Below are 20,071 nucleotides of genomic sequence, written 5' to 3'. Positions count from 1 at the left end.
CCCCATCTGGCACTAACAATCATTCCATGGTCAGTCACTTCGATCACATTTCTTATCCATTCTGATGTTTGGTCTGAATAACAACTGAACCTTTTGACCGTGTCAGTATGCTTTTATGCTCTGGAGTTACTGCCATATGAAAGGCTGCTTAGATACTTGCATGAACAAGCAGCTGTACAGTTGTACCTAATAAAGTGGTCACTGAGTGCATATTATCTTTCACTGCCTTGGCTCATCTCGAAGTATTTTTCAACCAGTGGAATTTTTTTAAATGCCTTCACAGTTATACAAAAGGCAGCAGCTAATTTCCATAAAGGCAATTTCCAAATATTTTCATCTAGAGGGTGTTTGGAATCAGGTTTGCTCTGCCTTTTGGGATGGTAGAGGCAGAGATTTTGACACTACTAGAAAATTATCTTCAGCAAACATTGGTATGCATTTCCTAAACACATGAGATTCTGCAGATGTTGGAAATTTTGAGCAACACACACACAAAATGCTGGGGGCACTCAACAGTCACGCATCATATATGGAGAAGAATAAACAGTTGACATTTCAGGCCAAGACTCTTCATCAGGACTGGAAAGAAAGGGGACAGAAGCCAGGATAAGAGGGTGGGGTGTGGGTGAGGAATACAAGCTGGCGGGTGATAGGTGAGACCAGGTGACCAGTAACATGGGTGGGTGGCTGGTAGAGGGGGTGATGTAAGAAACTGGCAGCTGATAGGTGGAAGAGGGAAAGGGCTGAAGCAGTCAGATCGGAGAGGACAGTGGACAATGGAATAAAGGGAAGAAGGTGGAGAACCGGAGGGAGGTGATGGACATCTTGGGAGCAATAGAGAGGAAAGAAAGGGGTGAGAGGGTCACCAGAATTGGGAAAAGCAAAAAAAAAAAGGGGGGGGATAAGAAAGGAGTGGCTACTGATGTTAAAGAAATCTAGGTTCATGCCTTCACCTGTTGCTCCTCCAACCTGTGTTTGGCATCATAGTGGCAACAGAGGACAAACTGCAATCATTTTTGTGATATTAATTGAGGGGGAAATATTGCCTGTGATACTGGAGGAAAGCTCTTTGTGGTTCTTCACATAGTGCCTTGAGATTCTTTACACCAACCTCTGATGGGGACATTTGTTTGAACTCTCACCCCAATTTGGCACTTTTAAAATGCAGCACTTTCTCAAAACTATCTTGGAGTCCGTATAGCTCTTTGCATTAAAGTTGCTAGCATAGTATTTATTTATGAGGAAAATCAGATGTGGTTGTTTCACTTGTGAAAAATACAGAATGTTCTTTTGAAAAAGGGCAGAATAGATAAAGGCAAAGTTAAAGATCTGCTTTATTTATCACATATACATCAAAACATATAGTGAAATGTGTCATTTTGCGTCAAATTAATCAAATCAGTAAGGATTGTGCTGAACCACGCTTCTGGCACCAACATAGCATGCCCACAACGCACTAGCCTTAACCATATGTCTTTGGAGTGGGAGGAAACCACAGCACCCGGGGAAAACCCAATGGAGGACATTCAAACTCCTTACACACAACAGTGGGAATCGAACCCCGATCACTGAGCACTGTAAAGCAAAGCACGAACTGCTACACTACCATACCACCCACAAAACTGAAGGATGTAATGAGATCAAAATGCTGATGAGAGAGGTCTAATGAAATAATGTAAGACTCTAAATAGCTTCATGGGAAAATAGATCACTCACTGTTCCACCAGATGCACAGTACATTCAAGACTGGTCTTGGGCGTGACTCCTGGATAACGTTTAGTTCACTATTCAGTTAAAATTAGCTGTAAAGAGTTTCTTATTCAGGGTAGAGATAATGCAGCCAGATTTCTTGGCTTTTCACAAGCAACCCTGAAGGGTTTTGATTGTTTACTGATAGCACTGTGATGACCTTCGGGGCTATCGTGCTTCCACATGAGCTAGCATGCTCTCACTGTGTCATTCCAACCGTAAATTTGATAATACTACAATACCAGAAGGAGAAATTGATATTCATGCCCATATACCTCCTCCCTCACCTCCATTCAGGGCTCCAAGCAGCCCTTCTAGATGAAGCAGCACTTCACCCACGAATCTGCTGGGGTTGTCTATTTGTCCAGACTTCCCAGTGGCCAAACATTTTAATTCCAATTCCCATTCCCATTGCAATGTGTCAACCCGTGGCATTTTCTCATCACCAAGATGAGGCCACCCTCAGGGTGAAGGAACAACACCTTAAGGGTCTGGGTACCCTCCAACCTGATGGCATGAATATCTATTTCTCCTTCTGGTAAACAAATTCTCCCCCTTCCCCCTTCCTCTATTCCCTCCTCTGACCTTTTACTTCTTCTCACCTGCCTATTACTTCCGACTGGGTCCCCTCCTCCTTTCTTTTCCTTCCACCTTCTTCTATCAGATTCCTTCTTCTCCAGCTTTCCTACCCCCCTGGCTTCACCTAGCACCTTCCAGCTAGCCACTTTCCCCTCCCCCCTACTTTTTCATTCTGGCATCATCCCCCTTCCTTCTCAGTCCTCAAGAAAGGCTTTGTACCAAAGCGCTGGCTGTTTATTCTTTTCCATAGATGCTGCCTGACCTGCTGAGTTCCTCCAGCATTTTGTGTGTGCTGCTCTGGAACTCTGCAGACTTTGTCGTGTTTGAGACTAACATCATTTGTCTGTGGTTGAATTAGAAAGTTTAAAAATCCTAGTATTCACTTGGAGCTTAACAAGTAAAATACAATGTTTTCGAAAGTTCTTGGATGCAGGAATTGCTGTTTTTGTGCTTTAAAGACTTTGGCATGGATCGAGCACATGAATGAGCAACATTAAATAATTAGACAGCATGATGTTTTCCTCTTCCTCTTCTTTAAGTTAGGCCTCAAACCACTTCTATTACTGTTTTGCCCATGTTAACCAACAATCAGCAGTGAAACCAGCAATGCTTGGTACTCGTGGGAGGAACATAGTGTTAAATATGGCTGAACTGATACTTGCTTAAATCAACTCCCCCTCACCAGCCTCTGGAGTGAATACCACAAGACAGGCGTTAATGGGTCAGGAGAAGTGTATTACTGTAAGTAGTCTGAATCAATTTACCGTACTGAGGCTTCCCTCACCTCAGGTAAGTGAGTTTACAGGGAAGCAGTGCAAACCAAACAATGTGAAACAAACAATTGAGAAACGGTCATGAAAACCGGATTTGTATGAGACAGGCTGATGTGGATGCCAAACGCTGAGTGTTGTACGAAATGGAAAATAGTTAACTGTTAAATTGTTGTCACCTCAAAGAAGCAAGTCAACCACAGAAATGTGTATCATTTAAAGGCATAATAAGATCAGGGGCATGCTCTCAAAAGATATGGTTTACTGATCCTGGATTTCTCCCCCTAGTCCCAAGGATGAGATTTCTTTCCCCCTCTGATAAAAATGATTCCCATCAAAGTTAAGGAGCTGGTAAAACCCATCAAAACCCACTTCAGCTTGCTCCAACATTCAGTAGGATCATGGTCAATCAAACCTGAGCCATTTCTGGGTACTCTACAGAATACACAGGCAGCATGGCAACGTAGTGCTTGGCGTAACACTACTACAGTATCATTGACGCAAGTTCAGGTCCTGCCACTGTCCCTAAGGAGCTTGTGCAGTACTGTATATTATGTCTTTCCAGTTACCAAGTAACAGTTAATACTGCTGAGCTAATACAAAGCAAAGTACTCTTAGTTCTGTTTCCCAACCACATTCCTATTTTAACCAATGTACATTATTGTTGCAAAAGTCTTAGCCTAAGTGTCTACAGCCTTCGTGTATATACATAGCTAGCTATAAAACCTACCTCTGCCATCATCCCAAAACTTTCCTCTACTCATCTTTAAAGGATCTCCTCTGGTATTAGTCATTGCTGTCCTGGGTAAAAGGCGCTGGCTGTCCATCCATCCAGGTCTCTTATTACATCTCATTCTCCCTTGTTCCAAAGAGAAAAGCCCGAGCTCACTCAACCTATCCTTATAGTTGTAAAAGTTACTGACACAGTCTCTCCATACTCAATATTGAAACAGGGCCAGATATGAGTCAATACCACATGATACAACTAGTAGTGATAGAGAAATCTTAATGGGAATGATCTATAAAGTTATAGGTGATTATTATGCATTTTCTAAATAAGTTATACACAGGAAGGAATACATCAATGAAAGGATGCACAACTTAAAATGAATTCACTGAATGAGTCAAAGACAGGAAACAAGCCATGAGACTAATCTTCACAGACACACAAGAGGCAGCAAATGCAGTCACGTGGAGCAAAAAAAAACTACTAAAAGAATTCAGCAGGTCAGGTAGTATATATCAGGAGAAATGGACAGTCAACGTTTTAGGTTGATATCCTTCGTCTTGACTGAAAGAATAGAGGGAAGATGGGCAGTATAAAGAGGTGGGGAGGGCGGTGGGCAGGAACTGGCAAGTGATAAGTGGATCCAAGTGAGGAAGGTTATCGGCAGCTGGAGTCGGGTGAGAGAGGGAAAGATAGAAATAGCGACAGAGGCTGGGAGGTGATAGGTGGATGTAACAAAAGGCTGCACATGATGGAATATGACAGGAAAGGAAGGTGGATCTTGATGTCCTGTGACACCATGTAAACAAGACATTAATATTTCTCCAAAGTATTACTGTTTAGGATGATAATCATATGAGGTACCATCTTAAGTTAATACCAAAATTTACATAAATGCAACCAACTGCCAGCTGGTTTCAAAGCAGCAAAACCTCAAGTTTCAAGAGGTTGTATAGTCAAGAATTTTTTTACGCATCTGCTTAGAAGATATGGGCATCAGAAGTTGTCCTTGAGACGATGACAGTAAGCAGCCTTCATGAAACACTGCAGTCCTGTTTGCAACTTAACTACAGTACTGTGCAAAAGTCTTAGACACACACATATATATAGCTAGGGTGTCTAACAGTTTTGCACAGTACGGTAGTAATTTTATGCATTGCACTGTACTGCTGGCTCAAAACAAATTATGACATATGTGAGTGATGATAAACCTGATTCTGTTATGGGTCTCTATTGTGGACTTAGAGTGGGGAAGGGAGCAGGGAGAAGGGAGTCATGGTTGGGGAGAGGGGAAGGGAGAGAGGAGGAAGTGGGAAATGCCAGCCAGACATTTTGTAATGAGCAACAAACCAATTGTTTGGAATCAAATGACCCTTGCCTGGTGTCTTAGGGCATCCGTGCCACCCTCGCCCCGGCACTCCTTCTCTGCCACCTGTCCCACACCCCTCCGACGAGCTCCACCCGTGTCATTCCCAACATTCTTTGCTCCTGCCAGATTTACAAACGTGTTCTCTGTTCTACACTGACAAATACAGTACTGTACAAGTCTTAGGCACCCAGGCAGCGGCGGGATTAGAACCCAGTTCGCTGGTAGTGTAAAGCATTGTACTAACCACTAACTTTGATACTGAGATGCAGCCTAGGATGTGCTGGGACACATCATCATTGATGTAACCTGGGTTGGCGGGTGTTTTGGGTCTTTCAACATCAGACACTTTTGCCCAGGTGACCTTGCCAGGGTGGATGAAAGTTTCTCACTATTCCTGACCAGATAGCAAGAAAAAATTAAAATTTTATCCAGTCTTCTAAGGCTTAGCAGGAAGAACCTGAAACACATCCAGAAGTTATCTGTGCACACACACAGTCCTAAAGCACACTGCTGGTACAAGTAGATTGCAGAAGGCCAAACAAATTAAAAGTGAGGGTTGTGTGATAATCAGAAATACATTGACTATACCCTACTTCAATTTATCAATAGTGGAAACTGGTTTGTAGTCACTTATTGGAAGTTTTGTCAGTGTGGAGACCTTGATGATTCCCCATGTAGACCTGGATGCCCTTAATTCACCATCCACCAGTAATCATTGTTACATCGTCATTCATTTAATTAGTTGTTGGCAACATCATCCCTCAACCCACGGTGGTTTTATCGAGCGTAATGACCTCAAAAAGAAAGCATTTGCATTGCTGATGGTCAATATATTAAAACCTGTATTTTAAATCTAGGTTAAAAATATTCACAGAATAAAAATGCATTGAAGTGTTTCGATAAATGGAACCATTAGGTAATTTTCCTAATTGCACGAAGCTGTAATCAATATATCAGACTCAGACTTATTATCTCAGACTTAAATGACGGGAAAGTTGTTGTTTTGCAGTAGTAGTACAGTGCAAAGACTAAATTACTACTAAATACATAGTGTAAAAAAAAATGAGGTAGTATTCAAGGACCATTCAGAAATCTAGTGGTAGAGGGGAAGAACCTGAATCTGTATCATTGTAGATCTTCAAGCAAAAGCTTGGGGTATCAGCTCTGACAAGCTCCTTTAATCACCGAAGGTGGGTTTGCAAACTGGATGGTTCCAAGGACTGATGGTTCCAAGCTGTGGTACTCAGACGTTGCATCTTAGTGCTTAGTTCATGTTCCTCTCCGGAGATGAGAGCATTGAATGTATGCTGTCTGGGCAAAGAAGTTACCCTTCAGATGAAAAGCTAACCCAAAGCCCTGCTTGGATCTCAGGGGATCCAATTACATTCATTTGAAATGAGTAGAAGAAATTCAAGATGCAAGATTGCTCATAGTCATTCTTCAGTACACAAGTATAAAGGAGATCAAAATGATAGTTACTCCAGATATGATGCAGCTTTAAAAAAACACAATAAGTATAAAGAACACAATACAGAAGTATAAGTATTTAAATCCATAACCTGTACATAAAGTTACACTAGGTACAGGAGTATCTGTACATAAGGTAATGTACAGAAAATGATAAAGTGGTGGTGATGGGGCAGGTTGGGAGGTGTTGATCTGCCTGATGGCTTGGGGGAAGGAACTGATGGGAGTGGGACACACAGTCCATGAGCAGGGAGGGTGCGATCCTTCATGATATTGCTGGCCTCTTCCGGTACCTTTCTGTATATCAAGTTGAAGTTCAAGTTTACTATCATTCAATTGTATACATACAGTATATAATCGTATAGTACGCGGTGAGACCTGGGTGGTGGCAGGGAGTTCAATAGTCTCACGTTCTGGGAGGAAAAAAAAACTGTTTCCCATTCTGCCAGTCCTTGTCCTAATGTTACAGTACCTCCCTGTTGGCAGGGGTGGTGGGGGGGGGGGGGTGGTGGTCAGAGAGATTGTTGGTAGGCTGGTGCATTTGATGCGTTGTGCAGTTTTAACCGCCCATTGTAGAGGCCTCCGGTGTGCCGCAGTACAGTTTCTGCATGAGGCAGTGATGGAGCATGTTAGGATGCTCTGAGCACATATGTAGAATATAACGAGTACTGATGTGCATAGTACCCAGACTCCTAGCCAGTATTTATCCTTATACCAATATTTCTTTTATATTAGGATATTGTTTCCTGTGGGAGCTTCCTGTGCATAATTTGGTTGCTAGGTTTAATAGCATGCAAAAGTAGCTACGGTATATTTCAAATATACTTCAGTATTTATAAAGTGCTTTGGGTTGTCCTGTAGTTTTGAAAGGTACTATACAAACTCGTGTTTAATCTGATCTTCTGGAAGCCATACTAAAACTTCTAAATCACCTGACTATCTCGCGTTGTAGGAATCATGTTGATATATCTGATCTTTTCTTTTTGTCATAATATTTTACAATTTGCGAAACAACTTCAAAAGGACCAAAACAGTCAACCACAGTACAGTATTGGCCAGACAGTTCAGGGCAAAAGAATAAGTCTCTGAATTCTAATAGCTTTTATAGTCATTTTAGAACATCCTGTGGTAGAACACATCTCTTGCAAAATTAGAAAATACATGATAGTATGTGTCAGGGTCTGTATCACAATTAGTGCACTGTAGACAATTTCCTTTTGATTTAGTACAGTAGCATGTTTTTATGAAAGTATATCATTTTGAAAAATAGAGATTACTGTTCTTGTCATGATCCTGGCTGTTTATTCCTCATACTCTCCTAATTCCCTTTTCCCCGTGTTCTCCCGGGCATTCTGATTGCACACACCCGACCCTCATCTACCTGCAGCATAAATACCCTGGCTTTGCTTCCACTCATTGCCAGATCGTTGTTTCAGCCAGTGTGATAATTCACGTTCCCAGACGCTTTGATTGTGTATTCTAAGTTTTGTTTCGGTACTGAGGTTTGCCGTTCAGCTCCAGCAACGCTCCGTGTCAATATAAGTACTGCCTGCCACCTACCTTTCCGTTCATCCTCCTGTTTGCTGTTCAGCTCCAGCCACGCTCATGGGCCTCGTCTGCATCCCAACTCTATCTCCATGCCAGAGTCTTGCGTTTGGGGTCACCCGTTCCACGCAACAGAACGATCTGGCCAACATGGGCCCAGCGGACACAAACACCATCCAACAAGCCCTCGCCAGCCAGGGTTCCCTACTGGGATGGCACAACCAACTCCTCCGGGAGGTCACGGAGAACCTCTGTTCCCTGTCTGCGCACGTCACACAGATTGGTAATCAGGTGGACTGAGTCTCCACTCCTCCAGTCTCCACTCCTATCAGTCTACCCACACCTGGAAGCCAGCCCAGACAGCCTGTAGTGGTAGCCCCCCCAAAGCTTCACCAACACCCACGCCTCCAAGGGAGCTTCACATACTGGAGCCGGAGCACTACGCCGGAGACCTGGGGAAGTGGCGGAGTTTCCCCCTTCAGTGCTCCCTGGTGTCTGAGCAGCAGCCATCCACAGATAAGTCTAAAGTTGCTTATGTCACGAGGTTGCTAAGGGGGAATGCATTAGCGTGGGCCACCGCAATTTGGGACAACCAACTGGATATCTGCTCCTCTTTCGCCAGTTTCATTGCGGAGATGAGAAAAGTCTTTGATCACCCCGTCTGAGGTAAAGATGCCACCAAGCATCTACTCATTCTTCGCTAGGGCTCCCGTAGTGTTGCTGAATATTTAGTGGAGTTCCAGACATTAGCAGCTGACTCGGGGTGGAACGATGAGTCACTCCAGGGGGTTTCTCTGAAGGGACCCAACGACCTGGTGAAGGATGAGTTGGCGGCGAGAGACGAGTCCGACAGCCTGGATTCCCTGATCTTCCTGGCCACCAGGTTGGACAATGGCCTCCGAGAGCGCCATAGAGAGAGAACTGGCCACTTCTCGGCTCTCCTTACCGCTTCCCGCCAGAAGCCTCTCTCCCCCTCCTGCACCCCGAGTAACTCCCAGCCCTGCCACCTCAACCGCTCCGGGAGAGGAACCCATGCAGCTGGGGCAGTCCCACCTTTCTCCCGCTGAACGGCTCCAGAGAATGAGAACAGGCGAGTGTTTATATTGCAGTCCGGGCCACCTGTCCCCTTCGGCCAAAAAGGGGGGGCTCAGCAGTAGCAGTGGGGACCCTGGAAAGCCAGACAATCTTCCCTTTTGTTCCCTGAATCCGATTGCAGCTTCAAGCCACTCTGTATCATAATCTTCAATCTGTGTCTCTGCTAGCGCTAGCGGACTCCAACGCAGAGGGAAACTTCCTGGATGAAACCCTAGCCCTCCAAGCCGGTATTTCTCGTGAGTCTCTGAGTGCCCCCCAGGACACCACTGCGCTAGACGGCAGACTCCTGGCCCGTGTCATGCACTGCACGGAACCCCCGCTTCTCCTTCTCTCCGGAAACCATCGGGAACAGATACGGTTCAAACTAATCTCCTCTCCTCGGGCCCCTTCGGTCCTAGGCCATGCGTGCCTAAGCCATCATAACCCCCACATTGACTGGTCCACCAGGAAGACAGTCAGCTGGAGCTCGTTCAGCGATTCCTCTTGCCAGCAATCAGCCAGTGGAGGTTACCGCTAACTCGTCTGCCTCTGAGCCCCCTGACTTGTCCACCGTTCCCGTAGAATATCACAATCTTGGAGAGGTGTTCAGCAAGCAACGGGCCCTTTCTCTGCCTCCACATCGCCCTTACAACTGCACGATTTACCTTCTCCCCGGTGCCTCACTACCCACCAGTTGGCTGGATAACCTGTCCCGACCAGAAAGAGAAGCTATGGAGACGTACATAAACGACTCCCTCGCGGCTGGCCTCATCCGACGCTCATCTTCCCCTGTAGGCGCTGGGTTCTTCTTTGTGGTGAAAAAAGATGGCTCGCAGCGCCCATGCATCGACGACCGTTGCCTGAACAACATTACCACAAAAAGTAAGTATCCCTCACCCCTAATCAACTCAGTGTTCGAACCACTTCACGGAGCCACGGAATTCACCAAATTGGACTTGCAGAATGCATATCACCTGGTCAGGAAACGGGAAGGAGATGAATTGAAGACAGCCTTCAACACCCCCCTCGGCCATTTTGAATACTTGGTGATGCACTTCGGCTTGACAGACGCTCCTGCGGTGTTCCAGGCTCTGGTCAACGACGTCCTTAGGGACTTTATCAATCGATCTGTCTTCGTTTATCTGGACGATATCCTAATCTTCTCCTGTAACCTCCAGGAGCACACCCTCCATGTCCGCCAGGTTCTTCAGAGGTTCTTGGAGAACAAACTATTTGTTAAGGCCGAGAAGTGGTAATTCCATGCCTGTTCTGTCAGTTTCCTGGGATACATCATTGACAGCGGGCAGGTAAGGACGGATCCCGAAAAGATCCGGGCGGTGGCAGAGTGGCCCAAACCCACGTCGCTTAAACAACTCCAGCAATTTCTGGGATTCGCCAATTTCTACTGTCGCTTCATTAAGGACTATAGTCGGGTGGCAGCCCCCTTACTCTGCTCACCTCTCCTGCGATCCCCTTCCACTGGATTCAGCCTTCTCAGAGCTTAAGAGGTGTTTCACCTCTGCTCCCATCCTGGTCCAGCCTGATCCATCTCACCAGTTCATAGTGGAAGTAGACGCCTCCGACACTGGGGTGGGGGCGGTCCTCTCTCAATGCTCCATCCCTGCACCTTCTTCCCTTACCGTCTATCCCCCGCTGAACATAATTACAACATTGGGAACCGTGAGTTGCTGGCCGTCAACCTCGCCTTGGAGGAGCGGAGGCACTGGCTGGAGGGAGCAGAACACCCATTCATTGTTTGGACGGACCATAAGAACCTGGCATATATCCAGACAGCTAAACGCCTTAACTCCAGCCAGGCCCGTTAGGCACTGTTCTTTGGCTGCTTCAACTTCACCCTCACCTACTGTCCTGGTTCCAAGAACGTGAAGCCTGATGCTCTCTCTCATCAGTACATCTCCGAGGAGGGCTCTTCCAATCCAGATACCATCCTTCCACCATCCTGTGTCATAGCTGCCCTCACCTGGGAGATCAAGGCCATAGTTAGAGAGGCCCAACGGACTCAACCTGACCCAGGTGATGGTCCCCCTCACCCCCAGTTGTCTCTTCGTACCCGACTCTGTCCATTCTCAGGTTCTTCGGTGGGGGCATACATCCCGGTTCACCTGCCATCCTGGAATCGGTCGCACCCTATCCCTTTTGAAGTGACATTTCTGGTGGCCCTCCATAGATGCTGACACTCGCTCCTTTGTCTCTGCCTGTACTGTGTGTGCCCGCAGGAAAGCCTCCCATCGGCCACGTGCTGGGCTGCTTCGTCCTCTACCTGTCCCTGACCGCCCTTGGTCCCACATAGCTCTCGATTTCCACACTGGTCTACCCCCTTCACATGGTAACACAGCTATTCTCACCATTGTGGACCATTTTTCCAAAGCTGTGCACTTCATAGCCCTTCCCAAACTCCCTACAGCCCGTGAAACTGCCGACCTGCTTGCCCACAACTCTCTGACCAGCGCCGCCACCGGTATGTCCCCTTTTGAATGCTCCCTAGGCTATCAACCCCCTCTGCTTCCTGCCCATGAAGACAACATCGCCGTGCCTTCAGTTCAGGCCCATCTCCGCCAGTGCCGCAAGGTCTGGAAGGATGCCCACTCGGCCCTGCTCCGCTCCGCTGACCGCAACTGGAGTATCGCCAATCACCACCAGATTCTAGCACCCTACTATCAGCCTGGTCAGAAGGTTTGGCTCTCCTCAAAAGACATCCCCCTCAAAACCGAATCCAAGAAACTCACCCCTCGTTACATCGGCCCATTCGAATTCGAGAGCATCATCATGGGCTGAAAGATGGCAGATGGAGTTTAATGCTGATAAATGTGAGATGCTACATTTTGGTAGGACTAATCAAAATAGGACATACATGGTAAGTGGTAGGGCATTGAAGAATGTAGTAGAACAGAGGGATCTCGGAATAATGGTGCATAGTTCCCTGAAGGTGGAATCTCATGTGGATAGGCTGGTGAAGAAAGCTTTTGGTATGCTGGCCTTAATAAATCAAAGCTTTGAGTATAGGACGCAAACAACAGGAATTCTGCAGATGCTGGAAATTCAAGCAACACACATCAAAGTTGCTGGTGAACGCAGCAGGCCAGGCAGCATCTCTAGGAAGAGGTACAGTCGGCGTTTCAGGCCGAGACCCTTCGTCAGGACACTTCAGGACACTTCCTGACAAAGGGTCTCGGCCCGAAATGCTGACTGTACCTCTTCCTAGAGATGCTGCCTGGCCTGCTGCGTTCACCAGCAACTTTGATGTGTGTTGCTTGAGTATAGGAGTTGGGATGTAATGTTGAAATTGTACAAGGCATTGGTGAGGCCAAATTTGGAGTATTGTGTACAGTTCTGGTCACCGAATTATAGGAAAGATGTCAACAAAATTGAGAGAATACTCAGAGAAGATTTACTAGAATGTTACCTGGGTTTCATCTCCTAAGTTACAGAGAAAGAACTTAGGTTGGGTCTTTATTCTTTGGAGCATCGAAAGTTGAGGGGGGACTTGATAGAGGTATTTAAAATTATGAGGGGGACATATAGAGTTGACGTAGATAGGCTTTTTCCATTGAGAGTGGGGGAGTTTCAAACAAGAGGACACGAGTTGAGAGTTGGGGGCAAAAGTTTAGGGGTAACATGAGGGGGAACTCTTTACTCAGAGAGTTGTAGCTGTGTGGAATGAGCTTCCAGCAGAAGTGGTTAAGGCAGGTTCGATGTTGTCATTTAAAGTTAAATTGGATAGCTATATGAACAGGAAAGGAATGGAGGGTTATGGACTGAGTGCAAGTCAGTGGGACTAGGTGAGAGTGAGAGTTCGGCATGGACTAGAAGGGCCAAGGTGGCCTGTTTCCATGCTGTAATTTTTATATGGTTATATGGTTAACCCCTCGGCGGTCAAACTCAAGCTACCCAGATCCACGAGCATTCATCCCACGTTCCACGTCTCCCAACTAAAACCTGTGTCTGCCAGCCCTTTGTATCCTCCTGCTGAATCCCCTCCACCTGCCTGGGTCGTCAACAATCACCCAGCTTACACCATCCAGCAAATACTGGATGTGCGCCGCCGAGGCAGGGGTCTCCAGTACCTCATCGATTGGGAGGGATACGGTCCTGAGGAGCACTCCTGGATCCTCCGCTCTTTCATCTTAGACCCCTCCCTCATCCGAGACGTCCACCGTGACAATCCGGGTGAGCTTGGTGGTTCGTCTGGAGACTCCCATTGAGGAGGGGGTACTGTCATGGTCCCGGCCATTTATTTCTCATACTCTCCTAATTCCCTTTTCCCCGTGTTCTCCCGGGCATTCTGATTGCAGCTCACCTGACCCTCATCTACCTGCAGCACAAATACCCCAAGCTTTGCTTCCACTCATCGCCAGGATCGTTGTTTCCGCCACTGTGGTAATTCACGTTCCCGGCTGCTTAGGATTGTGTATTCTAAGTTTTGTTTCAGTATTGAGGTTTGCCGTTCAGCTCCAGCAACGCTCCGCGTCAAGGTAAGTACTGCCTGCCTCCTGCCTTTCTGTTCATCCTGCTGTTTGCCATTCAGCTGCAGTCTGCATCTCAACTCCATCTCCGTGCCAGTGTCCTGCGTTTGGGTTCACCTGTTCCACGCAACAGATCTCCTTATTCAGAAACAGAAGCAGGATGAGGCTTATTTAGCCACTCAATATCATGGCTAATCAGTATATTAATTTCACTTCTCTAGTATACCTTGGTTTTCTCAGAATCCTGATTTCTGTTTCAACAATTCAGAAATCACATATTCTAAAATCAGAATCTTGTCAAGAAATTTATTTCTTAATGTCAGTACTAAGATTCCAAACCAATTGCCCACATTCTGAACCCTCTAATTAGAATGAGCAACTTCCTAGAATCTGTTCTGACATACCTTTGAGAATATAATACATTTCAATGAATTTCTATTTCTAATGATTGTATAGTAATGAATACTACTGAAATTTCACACTGTTAGATATTTAACTATATGTCATATTTGCACTTTATGTCAACTTGTACATCTATAAAATACTCAATTTCTCTGTTAATATTACTGTGTTAATATTATTTTATGTGCAGTATATGATATGTTGTATGTACTTTGTTTTGCAACCTGGAACATTGCTTTGTTTAGCTTTAAACATGTGCACGGATGAATGACAATAAATTTGAACTTGAAACTTATTCTTCCATTACTTTTTTACTCGTTGACAAAGGAAGCAAGAAATTTCATCAAACATTAACACAAAGAAATCACAAGGAACACACAGAAAATGCTGAAGGAACTCAACAAGGAAGGCAGCATCCATGGAGAGGAATAAATAGTTAATGTTTTGGTCTGAAATCTTCAGCAGGATTCTTCCTGACTGTTTATTCCCCTACACAGATGCTGCCTGACTTAGTGAGTTACCCCAGCATTGCTCAAGGTTTGCAGCATCTTCAGACTCTTTTCTGTTTATGAATTCACATGCATCTACAGGATGCAAAATTTATAAAAACTGTCCATTTTTTCTAATTTTCCTTTCACTTTACAATCATCAGACTCTCTTCCTGTCATTGTCCACTTTCTCTCTTATTACATCATTCCCAGATTCCGAAGGCTTGAAGGCAATTCTATTCCCAAACTAGTCATTTTAAACTATGGCATTTCTTGGATTGCTGTGCCTTTAGAAACAATGGCATTGCACAGGTCCCTGGAAAACTAAAAAAGGAGTTAGGGCTTAGCCAGGTAAAGTGCTGGATTTTTCTAATGACAGTCTACACATAGCTTCTGAAAATGTTGTATAATCAATTTTTCCATTATATAGTACTGTGTAAAAGTCTTAGACACAGATAGGGTGCCTAAGACTTCTGCACGGTACTGTAGTAATTTTATGTATTGCGCTGGACTGCTCCTGTTTCTGCAAAAAAAAACAAATTTCATTACATGTGAGTGATGATAAACCTGATTCTGATATGGGTCTCTATTGTGGACTGTGAGTGGGAAGGGGGCAGGGAGAAGGGAATCATGGTTGGGAAAAGGGGAAGGGAGAGAGGAGAGAGCAGGAAGCACGAGAGACACATTTCTGTATATAATGATCAATCAAATGACCCTGCCTGGCATCTCAGGGCTGGATGTGTCTGCATCTGCACCAAGCCCTCCCCTCCCCGACCCCGGCACTCCTCCTCTGCCACCTGTTCCATATTCCTTCCACAGGTTGCCACCCTCTCCCAACATCCTATGCTCCCACCAGATTTACAAACTTGCTTTCCGCTCCATGTTTACAAATACAGTACTATGAAACTGTCTTAGATACCCTAGCTATATATATGTGCCTAAGGCTTTTGCACAGAACTGTATTTTGTGAAGCAGCATCATTCTGAGTTCGCCTTCATCAATGATCCCTCCCATTCGTCCCACCATCTCTTTGACAGCCTACCATCAGGCAGGAGGACTATGATGGGGGAACTTCTAAACTTCCTGATGCCATCCAGGACTCATCACTTATGGAATGTTATACTGTCCACTTTTTGACCTGTGTCATAAATGTATTTGTGCTAAATATCAATCTCCTGGAATATATTTTATTATATGTTTGTTATTTGTTAATTTAATTGCGGTAATATTACTTTATGTGCTGTGTGTGAGTTATATGTACCGTGTTGTGCACCTTGGTCAGGAGAACATTATTTCGTTTGACAGTATGCACCCATACAGTTGAATGACAATGAAGTTGAACTTGAACGTGAACTTAAACTCAGCAGATATTCTACTGGAAAAAAGAATTACAACCTATCAAATGTAAAATTCACCCCTCAAAGTCCAATCCTACGACCCCGTTGTGAGAGATGGAAGTGGGTAAGGCTGACCAACGGGGTATTGTTTAAGCTGTATAGCCAATCCCCTGTACATTGGATGCAATGGATTGCAGGAATATTGATGAACTCCAACAAAAGCATTAACTTCAGAGGACGATGGAGACAGGAGCAATGAACTCCAGTAATTAAGTAAATGTAAAATTCAGTTTTGAATTTTCAGTTTTTCACGTAACATTCCCTTCCTAAACCTTACTATCCCCCTGTCCTTCTCTTCTTTAAAGTCACCTTTTCAAACCTATGTTCCTGAACAGCCTTTTTATCATTTCTATGTGAACCTCAATGAAATGATGCCCAACTTAAAAAAGAACTCATTCAATGAGTCTAAGAGTGGAAACAAGACATGAGACTAACCCAGTATGTTACTTCTTTGTGGCTCGGGGCAAACATTCCAGTGAGTTGCTTTTTTAACATAATTTGAGATGCTATATAAATGCAAGTAGTTTTTGTTGCCGCTGTGGTATGGAGGCAATTACTTTTAAATCATACTTAATTAACATGCAACACGTCTCATAATGCATTCTGTTTCTGAGCTTTACAAACAATGTTCTTTTCTTTGTAAGAAAAACATTTGTTCCTTTTAATGGCAATCAAGAACTTAGAAACTCTGCAATTTCTTATCTGAAGAGAAAAATAAGACCATCAGCTGTAATTAAGTTAATGTGAATTACTGATTAAAACTTCCTGAGCTCAATATTGTGTTTGTTCCCCATTACTTTCCTCTTACAAAGGATGTACGTGTGTTTCTTTCATATTTGTCCATGTTGCACAGTTTTATCAGGATTGGACAGAGGTTATCAGCCTGGTGGGTCTCTATACACATTGAATGAAATGCTGTTTTTAGTTCTGTGTAAGACGAACTTCTGTCTTGTAATTACAATGTTCGCCGCAGCAGGACAAGTCAGTCTTATGGCAGACTAGATACAGCCAAATATATACACCTTTATATACCCAACAGCACATCAAAAGTTTTCTCTCCCCAAAAAAATGATTCCCATTTAGCACTTTGCTATAAACTAAATTGGGCAGCAGTCTCCACAATGATTTCAGAGAAGTCTGCTCTTTCTGCAAACAGAGTGATTATAGTTTCCCTGTAGTATTGTGCAGTTTACTACATCCCCAAAATACTCCATTCTAAATTGCCACACTAAACTTGTAAGCCTTATTTCATTTCTCTAGTATGGATGATGTGCCTGTACATTTTATATTCTGGTGGGTCAGCCAGACAACTGAAGCAAGGGCATCAGAATGCAGCACTGTGATGCCTCTTCCTCATTTGTAGATGACACATTGAGTTTAGAAATGTCCTATGGTGTGCTGCATAGGTAACTGAATATATTGCTGTGATACCACCTTGTTGAGAAACAGACCTTGAGTCCTGATGTCCTATGATGTATTTTGAGTGATAAGGGTCGCACATCAAAGGGTTATTCATTTTTGATTTTTGCATTAAAGATCCACGTCTCCCATGGTTTGCATGTATTTGTTTCAAAGTTGTCTGTGGGCATCACAGACAATCAAAGTTGGACTCCGTCTTTGTTGAATCTATCATTGAGATGTTTGTTTAGGACTTTTTCTGAGCTTCACTTAGTTTTCCCAACTTCACTGTTTGCAGTCACAGAGCGGAAGGTTAAGATCGTGCGAGGTTAACGGGGTCAGAGTCAGGATTAACATCATTGGGATATGGCGCGAAACATGTTATTTTACAGCAGCAGTACTGTAATGTTGTTGAGTGCCATCGAGTCGTTGTCGTTGGCTGGTGTAGTCGTCCACAGGGTTTTCGTGGCGAGAGACGGAAGTTTGCCAGGTCTTTCTTGGGTTGCCCAGGTTGGGAACAATTCAACTCAGGACCATCCGCCGCTAAGTACAGTGCTGATGCCACTACACCACCGGCTGGCCCCATTGGAATACATAATAAAACTATAAATTACAGTAAGAAATATATATTAAGACATTAAATTAAGTAAGTAGTGCAAAAAGACAACAAAAAAAGAAAAAAATAGGTGAGATAGTGTTCATGAGTTCATTGTCCATTGAGAAATCTGTTGACAGAGGGGAAGGTTCCTGTACCTTCTCTTTGTTGATACCAATAAGAAGTGGGTGTGTCATGGGTGATGGAGGTCTTTAACAATGGATGCCGCCTGTTAAGGTATCGCCTTTTGAAGATGTCCCCAATGCTGGGGAGGCTAGTGTTGTAGTGTTCATGAAGGAGCTGGCTGAGGTTGTAACTTCTACAGCTTTTTCCAATACTGCGCAGTAGGTAGGGGTGTGTGTGTGTGTTTTCAGAGAGACTGTGCAACGGTGAGAGTCACTGCTGAGGTCCTGGTGGTTAGAGGGATGCCTGTTTTCTGAACTTGCAGGATTTCCTGTTGTTGGATTACAGTAAAAGGTTGGAGGACCAGTGCATGGCAACACTCAATCCAATGTGTTGGGCTTGATATGAAGAGTTCCATGTGCTACTGGAGTGTAGCATTTGGCTAGATTTCAACAAGTCCCATATGACTACTCGTAGTTCATCTTGGTGTTCTGCATTTTGCTAAGCTATACCACTTGCCAGTATAACACTGAATCCGATGTGCCTCAGTCCATGAAGCCCCATTTCCAGACTTGATTGGCTCTTATCTTCAGTTTGGTAGCTACACATTCTTCAGGTAGGCTTTAAACATGTGGTCTGGGATTCTTAAGCTTGGTCAGAGTTTGGCCACATATATTTGTCGCAGAAGGTTGCTCTTACTGCTTCTGTTAACCAGATTAAGATTCCATGGCTGTTTTTTTATGTGAAGGATTAGGACTGAAATTCCATTTCCTGAAATACTTCACCGCTCTGTTTAGCTGCACACATGAGGGACATTTTGTCAGTGAGAGTGCCTCCGCAACTCTATTGATGTGCATCCACTGTAGAGAGGGTGTTACAAGTGCTAACCGTGACAGCAATATACTGTTGATAAACATTGTAATATGATGCTAATTTAACAGATAATAAGTTTACCTTTATTTATTAAAAATGAACCATCTTCAATGTATGACTGAGCAAGGGAAAGCTGGAGGTGAGGTGTCTGTGACTCTGTCTGCATTTTAATTTTGATCTGAATAAATTTCTTTACTGGGCAACAGCCACGACAGGTCTTTTCTACAATCCTCACTCTAGATGTTGAAGTACAGACAGGCTGTTCCCAATTGCGCCAGAATTTGCTAATGCTGCAAGGTCCATACGTTTCCAGATGTGTAGTGGATTTGTTTAGATTGCTGGGCACAGTATGGAATTAATTTGCTCCTAGGTAAAGAGATTTCAGATTTACTTCATGTCCTTCACACAACAAGAGTGGTCCCTACACTTCCACTGGCAGCACTAAAGCAGCAGGAAAACAAACAGTGAACAACCCAAGAAACAAGATGGAGGATCTCGGCCTGAAAAATCAATTGGTTATTCCCTTCCACAGATGCTGCCTGACCTGCTGAGTTCCTCCAGCATTTTGTGCGTTGTTCTGGATTACCAGCACCTGCAAAAGCTCTTGTGTTACAGAACTATCTAAGTCTTTTCAAAGAAAATAATCCGGTTCTGGGATTGAATTTAATAGGTGGAATTCAAGGCACACTCAGATCTTCAAAGCTACCTCGACATGGCCCTTGCACTATTTGCACTGCACTTTCTCCATAACTGCAACATTATATTCTTCATTCTGTTTTCTTTTCAGTACGTTGATATACAGTATAGTGCAAACGTCTTAGGCATGTATATGTATATACAGTACTGTAGCTAGGGTACTTAAGAGTTTTGCACAGTACTGTACACACAGTATCTATTGCACTGTACTGCTGCCGCAAAAAAAATCATGACATGTGTAAGTAATGATAAACCTGATTCTGATCTGAGTCTCTATTGTGGACTGAGAGTGGGAAGGGGCCAGGGAGAGTGGAATCATGGTTGGGAAAAGTAGA

At 44.3% G+C, this 20,071-nt stretch overlaps 1 protein-coding gene across 4 annotated transcripts in view; it reads right to left on the bottom strand.

Annotated features, from left to right (window-relative positions):
• The window catches only part of wwox (WW domain containing oxidoreductase), a 1,184,285-nt gene that overhangs the window by 336,009 nt on the left and 828,205 nt on the right, over window positions 1-20,071 (bottom strand). The gene's annotated exons all lie outside the window — the stretch shown is intronic.

The sequence above is a fragment of the Mobula hypostoma genome, chromosome 14 (assembly GCF_963921235.1).
Source record: "Mobula hypostoma chromosome 14, sMobHyp1.1, whole genome shotgun sequence".
NCBI lineage: Eukaryota > Metazoa > Chordata > Chondrichthyes > Myliobatiformes > Myliobatidae > Mobula > Mobula hypostoma.
Note: the sequence above shows the minus strand (reverse complement) of the source record. Positions and strands in the feature narration are given on the sequence as shown.